This window comes from Pinus tabuliformis, chromosome 5_1, assembly GCF_031772625.1.
Source record: "Pinus tabuliformis cultivar Carrire ecotype Pingquan chromosome 5_1, CPIR1, whole genome shotgun sequence".
Classification (NCBI taxonomy): Eukaryota; Viridiplantae; Streptophyta; class Pinopsida; order Pinales; family Pinaceae; genus Pinus; species Pinus tabuliformis.
The window spans coordinates 758505716-758518877 of NC_142305.1; positions in this window are offsets into that span (position 1 = coordinate 758505716).

Sequence of the window (13162 nt, forward strand, 5' to 3'; positions counted from 1 at the left end):
CAAATTTGACATATCATATCATTGAATTTTTAAAACCTATTTATATTGGAGATAAACCTTTGAATTATCTCTCATTTGGCTTTGGAATCACTCAATTTGGACAAAAAACAAAGAAGTTGTGATTAAAACACTGCTGGTTAGTATGGTCGACCACTGCTCTCCCGCAGGTAACAAATAAACTTTACTTTGTTATTTTCTCCAAGGATTTGTTCTACAGAGTAACTACTTGTTAGTTTTTTACATAATTCTTGGATTAGGGGAGCCCACGCACCTCTCTTTCTCCATGATTTAATGTTTTATTGCAGGTAGATACTCGTTTTTTGCAGGTCTTGGGAAAATAAGGAAGGTCAATTTATGGATGAGTGATTTTTCAAAGAAGTTTTTATCCAAATCATTACCCAACGGATTCATAATAGAACAAATGAAGAATTGATTTCAATTTCAAGATTCATGTCTTGTTATTGCTGCCAAAACATTTTTCAAAAAGATCATTTTTTTACATAATATCATAGCTGTTGTAACTTAATTTACATATTGTTTTTTAAATAAAATGTTGTTTCTTTTCTAATTTATTTTATATTTTGTGTTTCAGGTGTTGCTTCATTCAAAAGCATCAATGCAGTGAACAACTAATTCATTCTTTGCGTGTTTGCATTTTATGGTTGTGAATTTTGCTATTCCTTTTCGAAATGGAACAGCTGCTGTTCCTTTTCGAAATGGAACAACACTTTTGCACTTTCACGTTGGGTGTGTTTTTGTTGTTCCTTTTTCAAAAGGAACAGCATTTGGTGTGCTTTTGTTGTTCCTTTTTCAAAAGGAACAACATTTGGTGTGTTTTTGTTGTTCCTTTTTCAAAAGGAACAACAGTGCGTGTTTTTGCTGTTCCTTTTTCAAAAGGAACAACAGTTTCAGTTTTTGCTGTTCCTTTTTCAAAAGGAACAACAGTTTGTGTTTTTGCTGTTCCTTTTGAAAAAGGAACAGCAGTTTGAGTTTTTGCTGTTCTTTTTTCAAAAGGAACAACAGTTTGTGTTTTTGTTGTTCCTTTTTCAAAAGAAATCCATTTTATGATGATTTATGCTCTTACATTATTTATTCTCCTTTATTTCTAATAAATTGATGATTATGCATTATTTTACCAATGATAGTTCTAATAAGTTGGTTGTAACATTATTCACCATTTTTAGCCTCCAAGGTAACTTCCAGATTGAAGATTTGATTTTTAAATCTGCCAACTCAGAAATTCGTTGGTTTAAGGAGTGACAGTTTTGCGGTTGAGATTCTGAGTAAATGAAGACGAATTTGGAAAATCCGGAACATGGGTTTTGTCCAGAACGGGCCCAATTAACTTTATGAAAGAACGGTTTGCCCAAATTCGGCTTGTACAGGGAGAAACGCAGGGTTCTTTGAGCACGATTTTCTCAGATTTGCAGTTGCGGCCGTCCTCCAAATCTCAGCTGCCAACCCAAATTCGTCTTGCTTTTGTTGAAGAGATGAAGGGAAATATATTTTCTTGTTGATCATCTAGTTAGAATCAACCCAAATTTGTAAAAGAAATCATGTTGTAATTATCTATGCTCTGATCTTTCTCTATTTAATGAAACCAAAGATCAGAGGAGAGAGGATTGTTTTTGTAATTTTACAATTTCAGAATAAAATTTGATCATTGAGTCTCATTGAGACCTGATTTTGTTATACTTTTGTGGATGCGATTAATATAGAAGACTTGGTGTTCATTCCATCTCTGCGTCTGGAGTAACTTAAGGCAGTGTTCCATTGGCAGCCAAGGGCTCGGCTCCGAAGGACACTTGCTTTTGTATCATTATACGGTGATCTGCGTGTGGATTGTTTATCTTTATTACGTAGTAATCTGATACATCTTTTATGTGATATGCTATGCTTCGTTATAACTGATATCTGAATGAGTTCTTTATCTCATGTCTCTGCATTTATTCGAATTGCATCTTTCAGCTATTTCTATAGCGGAATGTTGGTATGAATGTTATTGTTATCAGATCCATGTGAAATAGTATTTGCAAGACTTGAAAGCAATATTACTTCATTCAGAAACATAGTCATATCATCCATTATTTTCAGATTGCTATATTAGTGTGTTTTGTATATATGATAACTGCTGTTCCATAATTCATTTGTAAATATCTTCTTGTAAAGTAAAGATCATTGGAATTGCTTTTGCCGATTGTTATTTGATTGTGGAATGAGAGTTCAGTTATAACGCGCGAGATTTAGTTCTTTTAATTGTTGTTTCATTTACTGTTGTCCATTTCGTTTCATGCTGCTTTTTGCCATTCCTTTTACTTGCATTTATTGCTTTGGTGTGAGAGAAGGTCCAAGGCTGTCGTGAGCCTCAGCAAATGCTACCACGCTCCCTGATCCATGGTCCATACTCTGATTCCTTTTGCATCAATTTCTAGAGGACTGAGTTATTGCTACCATATCCTCGATTGATGGTTGTTTGAATGAATGATTTAGTTTCTTGCTGTTCCAATTAGATTTTGTTTCAAGCATTCATTTACTTGTGGGTTTTAAGCACTATACTGCAAAACATTACTCTTAAGTAAATAGCCGCCTCAGAGAGAGTACACTCTTGAAATAAAAAGTCGTCCCTGGGTTGATAATTAATGTGAGGTAATTAGGAGTTCACAAGACACCTTTTTATCGCTCCACACCATCCACAAAGACTAGAACTTACCTGCTCCCAATTTATCGGATTCCTAGTCGTAAAGTAAGACCAGGTCACCTTCTGAGAAGACACGAGGTTTGACATTCTTGTCAAACTACACCTTGACTCGTTTCTTATGTGCTTTGTTAGCCAAGGCAACATCACGATAGGTTTCATCCAGTTTGATTAATTCCAAGAAACGAGCCTCCCCCTCTGAAGTTCCGAGGAGAAGGTCGACTGCGAGCTTGAGGGATGAAATTTCGCATTGAGCTGGTAAGATCGCTTCCAGGCCATACACCAGCTGAAAGGGTGTAAAGTATTTCTCACCGATGTCTGGTATGCCCATAGGGCTAAGTACAGATTAGGTGCCAACTCCATTTATGGACTCCAATCATCCTTTACAGCATGCGCTTCAGGACTTTGTTGATCACCTCAACTTGCCCATTAGCTTGCAGATATTATGGAGTAGAGATATCGTGGGACAGTCCTAATTTGGCAGCCAATTCAACCATCATGTGATTCGGAAATGCGATCCATGATCTGTGACTATAACTTGTGGAACACTGAATCTGGAGACTACATGATTGAAAAAGAAAAGAGCAGCCATTTCACTACTGTTGTTTAATGTAGGCATCGCCTCAGCCCATTTCGTAAAATAGTTAACTGCAACTATGATATACCCATGCCCCTTGGCCAAGGTGGGGTTACATGTCATGAAATCTATGCCCCATTTGGTGAATGACCCAACAACAACTACTGACTGTAGAGGTGCGAGTGGTATTCTGGTTTTGTGGTCAAAGATTTGATAAGCATGGCAACTTCTAACTACGATTATGCAATCCTTGAACATTGTTGGCCAGAAGTATCCTGCTCGTAAAATATTTTGTGCCGTAGCATAACCAGATTGATGCCCCCACACATGCGTCTGAATGACAATCATTCAGGACTTTTTCGGCCTCCTCATGGGTGAGGCACCTTCACAGAACTGTATCAATACCATGACGGTAAAGTGTATCACTGACGATCATGTAGTCTTTTGCTTGGTATCGAGTACATCGTTTTCCTGAGCAAGAGGTATTAGACCTATATGTTTGGGTTTGGAGATAGATGATTATATCTCCATACCATGGATCGCTTGAAGATATCAGAAACAAAGATTCATCCATGATTGTCGCTTTGGATGTTGAATCGTTGGACGACGATGGGAAGTCACATAGTAACTCTACGAAAACCAGAGCTTTCTTTGATTTGGATTTTACGAATTCCAGATCAAACTCTTGCAAAATTGTTATCCACTTCGAATATTTTCCCCCAAGCAACTGTCACGACAAGATGTAAGTCATGGGGTTGCAATCTGATAAAATGGTAGTTTTTCAAAAGAGAACATAGTGTAAAAATCTATGTATTGCTTGAACATCTGCGAGAGCCAGATTTTCAACATAGGAGTACTTGCTTTCTATATCATTTAAGTTTCGACTTAAATAATAGACAAGATGTTTGATTCCATTGTCTTTTTGAACTCAAACCATTGCAATGGTCGTATCTACCGCAGCCAGATACAGGTTAAAGTCTCTTTGATAATCAGGAGCGTATATTAATGATGCTTTTATTAGGGATTCCTTTAGAGAATCAAAGGAAGCTTGCACAACCTGATCCCAGTTGAAGGGTACTTCTTTTTTCAACAGACACATATAACCTTTAGCAAGTTCAGCGTAATTTGGAATGAACCTCCTTAGAAATTTTGCTTTCCCTTAGAGTTTATGAATCCGAAGCAAATTTGAAGGTGGAGGCAGATCGATGATTGCCTGAACCTTACAAGTTGAGGCGAATCCCATCCTTTGAAACTACAAAGCCAAGTAAACGACCAGAACCGACACAAAACACACACTTGTGTGGATTGAGTCGTATCTTGTAGTGTCAGAAATGTAGAAATATTGCTCTCAAATGTTGCAGATGATCGGTCTGCTTTTGCGAATGAGCCGGAATATTGTCGAGGTATGGTTGAACGATGTTCTTGATGTCATGGAAGGCATAATTCATTGCCCTCTGAAAGGTTACCCCTGTGTTCTTTAAACCAAAAGGTAGCTTGTGGTACGCGAATGTGCCCCACGGACAAATAAATTCAGTCTTTGAATGGTCCTGTGGGCGGATATTTATTTGATTATACCTGGAAAATCCATCCATAAACAAAAAGATTTCACATCTAGTGCATTCATCAATTATCTAGTCAATGAAGGGTGTAGGGTAGTTTTCCTTTGGAAAAGCTTGATTTACATCCCTGTAATTGACACACACTCTAATCGCTCCTTGCTTTTTCATCACAGGAACAATGTTCGATACCCAATCAGTTAGAGGAACTAGGTAAATGAAACCAACATGGAGAAGTTTTTCAACTTCTACCTTGATGGAAGCGACTTTCTTCGGGTGCACCTGCCAAAGTTGTTGTTGTACTGGTTTGACATCTAGATACATCTTAATTTCGTGTTCAACTATGCTCGAGTCAATGCCTGGCATTTCTTCATATGACCATGCAAAGACATCTCTAAACTCGCGAAAGAGAGTGTAATATACTTCCAGTTCTGAAGAAGAACAAGATTTGATGACATGAATATTCTCTACAACATCTCGTTTGGTTGAGATATTTATGGCGATAGTTTCTTCAATATTGGACAGATTTCACTTGGAATCCACCGTATTTACAGTATTTGATAGAAAATCAAAAACTGAAGGATGATTAAGGTCACTAGAGCAATCTTCGTTGTAATCTGGAAGATGGAAATGATGGTGGTAATCTTCCCATGGCACCCCCTCTATCATCATTGACTAAACAATTCCTTCGTTTGTAGAATGTACATGCGACCAAGGATCTGAAGAGGTACCATATTCCTTAGACCTATCTACCCAAATGCTCGATGAGCGTTGATTTTGGTTTGCCTCCCATGTCGAGAACATTGATTGCTACAATATTTCTATTGGGCTTGGAGGCAATACCTAGTGATGATCCATGCTCACATCATGTTCGGACATCTTCTGAATAGAAGATACCATATTGCAAGTTCCCACTGTGGCCACTTCCGCTAGATTGTTTGGAGGCGGTAGGGCAAAAGTACCCATCAATGTAGGTTCTTTTAGCAGGCCTACTCCGATATTTTGAAGCAACTGAGAGCTTCCGTGGATCATTGGGATGCTTCCCGTAACTTGTGAACTGTTGGGGAGAAAGGTTTGTTGGTCGATGATTGTAATTCCTCCTTGAAAAGGAAATGCAATCTTTCTGAAGTATGTTGACACAACAGCAGCCATGGCATAAATCCATGGCCTTCCCAGTAAGATGTTGTAATCGAGGTTTCCATCGATAACTTCAACATCAATTTCTACTATTTTGCCCCCCAACTTAGCTTGCAAGTTACTTAAAAGCATGTATGGAGTGTATTTCAGTCCATCAAATGCTTTTAATGTTGTTGACGATCGCGAAAAGGGTGGTGAGCCTAAAGTTTTCTAGCAACTCATTGACATAATACATGTAGATGCCCCCTCATTAATAATTGTTCGATGAACAATTTTGCTGAGGGCTTTCACTTGAATGAGGAAAGCTATTTGAGCTGCTAATTGAGGTTCATATCCTTTATGATTAAAGGCCACGAGATTGGAATCTGGTGGGTCAATCCCACCTATTCCTGATAATAGAGCCTGCTTTTGGGAGGGGCAATTTTGCAGTACTTCAAGTGTCGACATAGCGGACGACGATTGGGCCAGGTCCTCTACTATATTATAATTCTATGCTGCTCTGGCACGAGGATTAAATGTTGATTTGTGTACTACTCCCTTTGGCAACTTTATCATTAGCTCAGGAATGATGGGTGGCACAACTTCTGTCAAAGTTTTTGTCAAACTACTAGGTTGATCAGTAGCCTTGTTGTTCAACAGCTGTGGATTCCCGTAATCTTTATTCCTTGTTGATATCAAAGCATCATTTTGCTGTTTTGAAATGGACAACATAAGGACTTGGGATAGGGAAGCATTGTCGCTAGCAACCAGATTGGTTTGTAGGTTTGGAAACGGATCAGTCAATACCACTGAAGTTTTTGAAATCTTAAAGAATTTCTTAATTTTAGCTTTATGTGGACAATCTCTTGTCTAATGATCCTCATTGCATATTTGACATCCTGAAGGAGGTTTCCTTTGCCCAGAAGGGTTTGCAGAAGATTTTTTAGGAGATGACTCATCCTACTTCTTCTTTTTCCCTTTCTTTTTCTTCTTGCCTCCTGGTTGCTTCGGTTCTTTGCCTTTGTTGGTTTACATGGCATTAACCTCCGAGGCGAGAAGTTCTTCATTTTCATTTTGACAAGAAACTGTACGGGCCTTCTTTGATGTAGCCTTTGCGGTTTTCGTGCTAGTCATACCTATCATGCCATCACCGGAATGAGAGTCTTTGTTTGATTTAGGAGGAGGAGGAACGGAAAACTCTGGTCTAGGAGCATTAGGGATTTGTCGTAGAGCATGCCAGACTGAGTATAGATCAAGTCCAGATATTGCACACGAGCAATGACTTGCTCTTCAGTGACGACTCCTCCCTTTGCCACATCTTCTTTAAAAGAAGGTAACAATGACTTAATAAACCATTCAGCTAGCAGCTGATCAGGAACATATGTTTTTACCATTCTACAATGACGTTGCCACTCATGAATATGATTAGATATGTGAGTGGCCATCATCTACTTGAAATTGGTAAGAAGCTCTGTTCCTGTTTTGTACCTTATTGGTAACTGAAAATGGGTTAGAAAGGTGGTGGCAAGGGCACCGAAGTTATCGAATGAAGCTCTAGGCAATTCGATGTACCATTTTGCTGCTGGACCAGTTAACGTTCGCTAAAATAGGTGAAGCCTAATCGAATCATCATTGAGAGTGTTGGATGAACACCATAGATGAAAGGTCATCACACGATTCAACGAATATTCACCCGGATTTCCATTGAATTTAGGAATATCTGATGGAAGTTTATGAGGAATTGCCGGCCACCAAGGGGCGTAAGCAATTGGATTGTTTGTTAGCCGATTTAGATCTAGTAACTCCAAAGTCGCCACAAAGGGAAACTGTTGATTCAGGTTTGGTGAAGCATACCTAAGATAAGATGGGATCGCCTAAGCTGTGGGTCTTTGCATACCAGCATAATGTATTTGATGCTGATAATTTTGATAAGGTCGCTGGGCATAACCATTTTGATATGGTTGATGATAACTGTTTTGAATATACGATTGCCCATTACCAGCAAAGTTTTGTTGCTCAGGTCCTCGATAAGCTTGCTGGAATTGTGGTTGTTGATGTTGCACCAACCATGGTTGTGAAACCATTTGTTGTTGCCCAATACTGGGTGTTTGACCAAGATGAGGGGTAATAGTACCTGTTTGAGCCTAAGTCGCTCCAATTAAGGCGCCACCAATCGGCGATTGTGGTTGTGTCGTGGAGACAAGAGGTCATTGTATTACGACTTGAGAAACTTGAGGTTGACATACAACAAGCAACGCTTGTACTTGCGACATCGTCACAATAGCCGGTGTAGTGGGGATATTCGACATAGGTAGACTTGGTTGCATTGAGTATACAACTCTTGGTTGTTGAGGTAGTATTGGCACCCAACCACTGGATGTGATTCCAACTTGACCCGAATTCTGTTGTGAACTCTCATATGGTTTTTCTCCCAGAGGGAACAATGAAAGGGCATATTGCCCCCCATATGGTGGCAATCCAGTGCTCAAAGGAAAGATTGGCCTTTGGAGACCGAACTGCCCAAATTGATACTATTGTGAAGGATCAATTTGCTGAGACTCAACATAAGAAATTGCAGATATTATTCCAGACGAACAAACAGGAACAGACCATACTGTCGAAACAGTCCCTGGGTGGACTTCCTCTAGCGGTTGAGAGCTAGTTGGAACATATGGTATACCAGCGAACATTGTTGGAGTGGCGGCAGGAGGTTCTACTGTTGCTGTATTGGACGACATAGTCTTATATGTCGATGGTTGTCCAAACATATCGAGTCTATCCAAAAGACCTCCTAGCAATTCTACAGGAACATGCCATGAAGGGAAACTAATTTCTGAAGTAGAAGGATATAGGTGGATCCCAGTTCCAAAATGAGATGGAGTATTGGATGGAATATCCTCCATAATCTCTTCTATAGCAATCAGTCTAGGTGGAAGAGGTAGATCGTCAGGTCCGTAATATATTTCTGGTGCCAAAGAAGGTATAGACTCTGTAGCAACAGATGCTAGAGGGGTGACACCTTCTGAATCAACCCTAGATGGAGCCGGTTCATGAATAGAAGTGTTTACCGTTACACTAGGATCAGTTCTAATGTCCTCTTGTGACTGCATAACTTCTTCTATAGAGGCAAGGATACCAGAAATGGTTGGAGTAACTAGAGTCTCTGAGGATGTTGAAACACAAGTTTCAGACAAACCAGGAGACTTTGACCCAGTTAAACGAGTTCGCTTGGACCAAAAGGGTTTCGTTTTCGGAGTCAAAGACGGTTGATTCGTTAGTCTCCATGAACGATGGGGTTTCAATTGACTTTCTTCCATGATTGCAGATTACTTGATCAACTCAAAATAAAAAGGGGAAAAAGTGATTCCGAGTTAAATGAATTTTAGACGCTTTGACACAACTTGCTTTTTCAATTTTTAAGAGTCAAGAAAAAGCTAAAGATGACTCTATTCGCCTTCGATTTTTAATGAGCTTGAAGTGATAAGTGCTCAGATGGACCTTTTCTTTTAAGGAGTCTGAAAAGGAACGAAAGTGACTACTCTAGAAATCTAGACAGAGGGATTACCAAACCAATCGCAAAACTGCAGAATACTTTTTACGGTACGGCAGTCAATCTTCCCGAATGTTGTGTTCAATGCATTTCGATCAATAGGGCAGCAGACACAGCTTCCTAAGGATAAAGGATGTAGCCTATTGTGGTCTCCCAATATATACTCGATGGTACATGGTAGCACAAGTTCGTACTGGCACTTTTCGTCTCAAAGAGGAGGAATCACCCAACCTATGATGAAAGTTATAGTTACTAGGCTTTACGACACCGGAATACGTCTCTAGCCTAGACTTCTAAATGTTGTGTGTTAGGTTCCAAAGCATTTTTATGTTCATTGAATTTATTTTACAGTTGATCTTTCTTAAGAAGTTTTCCTTTAAGGTTCACCGCGTAATGTAGATATACAATTCCTAAATAGGCAATCTAAGATGATAAACAATCATTTACTCTTCTTTTTGCAATGAAAATCCTAGCTACTAAGGAAAGAGAAGCAAAATTCTTTCAACATAGAGTAGAGAGCACACACTAGATGCACTATCCTAAATCAAAATCAACAAGTAGTCTAAATGCAAATGCAGATGCATGTATTTTTTTCCGCTTTCTTAATGTGTGAGTGACAAAAAGAATGCTAAATACAAATCTGAACTATCTTTTCTCTCAAAGCGACAGTACTAACAATTTTCTCTTCAAAAGATGAAAGGAAGACAAAGACAACACTTTGCAATTTCAAATTCAAAAAATGAAAGGAAGACCAAGACGATACTTTGTGATTTCAAATTCAAAATCGAAAAGGAAGACTACTTTACAATTTCAAATTCAAAAAAATGAAAGGAAGGCTACGACGACACTTTCATCTTCAATTTGAAAACTGATTTCGACACTTGAAATACTATTAATTCAAATCAAATACAAGAGTAACAATGTAATCGACCATCAAAAAGAGTAGGATTCTTTTCTTTGACTAAAAATGACACTTGCGACGCTTCCAAATCAAAAGATGACAGTTCGATTAAGCTAGTTTTTGTAAAGGAGAACTGTAAATGGCGAAAAATACATAAAAAGATTCACAATTATTTGTACAATTAAAAAAATTCACAATTATTTGTACAATGGAGGCTGAATAATGCAAAGGAAGGGAGTTTCAATAGTGGTATACTGATCACAGATAGAAAAACTCCTGAATAAAGCTAAAGAGAATGAAGAAAAAACCAAAATCTGGAGGCAAAAACAGTCTTATCTGATCATCGCACCTGTAACATAGGGAAACAGGGATGCATCTCACCTACTGCACATGGGAGGTGTGATGCATCCAGACAGTGAAAAGGAGATAGTGCGATAGTCCAAGGATGAGACATTAACTTGGTTTTTGGTCACAGTTTGCAGCTTAGTTCAGGGATTTAGGCTGAGCTAATGATAGTCAGTAAACACAAAGTATAGGGGCTGATTTAATGAGGTTACTTAAGCTACCACCAGGGCACTTAGGATGTTTGCAAGTCATTTTTTTAGTTTATAAACAAAACCTGGAGATAGACTGAAGCAGAGTTGATCTACTTTGCACTTGCATAGCAAATGCAGTTCGAAATCTAGCTGGCTTAACTTCAGGCTCCGTCTGTAGTTTATAAAGTAAACAAATATAAACAAGAAAACAAGTTATTCACTCCCTAGCGGAGTTGCCATTTTGTTATCGGGAAAACTAGTGTCCATTCAAAGCTGTTAGTCCCACTAAGATGGGTAGCTATCTTAGAAACAAAAAAACTAAAGTCACTCGTGTTTTTCTTTATGAGAGATAGATGAGAAAGAAGTAGAGAGTACCAACCTCAATCTTTCGCTTGGCTCCTTGCTTGTTTCCTTTCCCCTTTGACAAAACTTCACCACTCTTTCCTTACTTGTCTCACTTCAAAGAGCACCTATAGAGTCAAAGCAACATAATAACATTAAATCATAGAGATCTATAACCATAAACAATATAGGATCAGATGTATATTAACCATAAAAATGCATATATCAATACAAGATTCAGAGATACACAAGAATATGGAGGAAAACTCAAATAGATTTATTGATAGAAGTAGTAGAAGAGAAGATTACAACCCATTGGTCTGACAAAGTGCCATCCTCCCAGCATGAAAGCCCTCTTCACCTCATGAAAATCTTAGATCACCCAAAAATACAATGTTGCACAAAGAAACCAACAGCACTTGCTTACAAAATACAAAATTCCAGCCTTTTGGATCTCTAGGATGAGGGATCCATATATAGATGTTTGTAGGTGGGTGAGTCAGCTTCTGGGATTTTGATTAGTGTCATCTCTCTGATAGTTCTTGGTTCCACTTGGAGATTTCATGATCTCTTACTCATCCCTAGGCGAATTCAGAGAGGCAAGTGTCGAATGAGCAACTTGTAGAAGATTCTCTGGGTTTCCACCTAGAAAATTGCTTCTGCCATTTGTCTGCTTTCGCTCATCACACCCTACAGAAGGGATTTCCAGTATGCATCGCACTTTTTGCATGTGGCAGGTGAGATGCATCGCACCCTTAGCACTGAGCAGTTTGTAGGGTCTAGTTTTGACCAATTCTGAGTAGTTTTTCAGGGAGAACTTCTAGGAGATGATGTAATCAGTTGACCTTGCCCCTTTAGGGTATGAAAAAACACTTTTAGGGACTTAGAAGCCCTTGGTTTATGGACATATGTGATTGGGGTTGCAGTGCCTAAATTTGTCTATAACAATATAGGAAAATTAAAATTACGTGAAATTTTTATACATAGAACATAAAAACTCTATTTTGTTTTGAGGAAAAATCAGTTACTGAGTATATCATTATTGAAATTTTGATGTTGAGACCTTATTAGACCTCCTCATGTGCCTGCTGACCATTATTGAGCTTTTACATGACTATGGTGGCAAACCCTAGACCTAATGAGACCTAAAACCCTAAAAATGGCTTTGCAAATATAAAGACAAAAGATGATTGTAAATGACCTAAACTTGTGAAAATAGGCCAACAGGTAAAGACCATGAGGGAAATTTGATAATGAGCCACTACCATTAGATGATCCATGATCCTAATGGAATGCAGCTGATCGGATGAGACACCTAAAATGCATGCAAAAAGAGAATTTTGATCACTGATGGAGGGATGAAGATACCAACACTAACAGACATCAACAATCTCTATCACTTTGAAATCTTCTCGCACACTCACACCTTCGATATCTAATATTATTCCCTGCAATCTTCCCATAGGTAGGATATTTTGTTGGTTCACCATTCGCAGTTGGATAGGAGTCCATTGCAGCGCAGGCCTGCCCATGCACTCCCATGTCTACTTTGGCAGGACGTTCGCATCCGATCCTAGATCCAAAATCACCTAATCCATTTCATATTCCCCAATCTGTGCAGTCAATCTCATCTCTCTTCCTATTCGCATCGTGTGCTTCCTGAGCTTCTAGACTACATGTGGTTCTCCTGGCACGGTCCCAGCACATCTAGTGATGAGTTCTTGTGGCCCCTTCACAACTTTGCTATTGCGCAGTAGATTCATGCATGTCTCCAAGAATGTAGTGAGCATTGATGGCTCCATTTTTGGTTCCAGTCTATCTTTACCTCCTGAAGTGGAGGCATCTGCGAAGCTCCTCTTAGCTTCCATGAATGTCTCCTTAGTGCACTC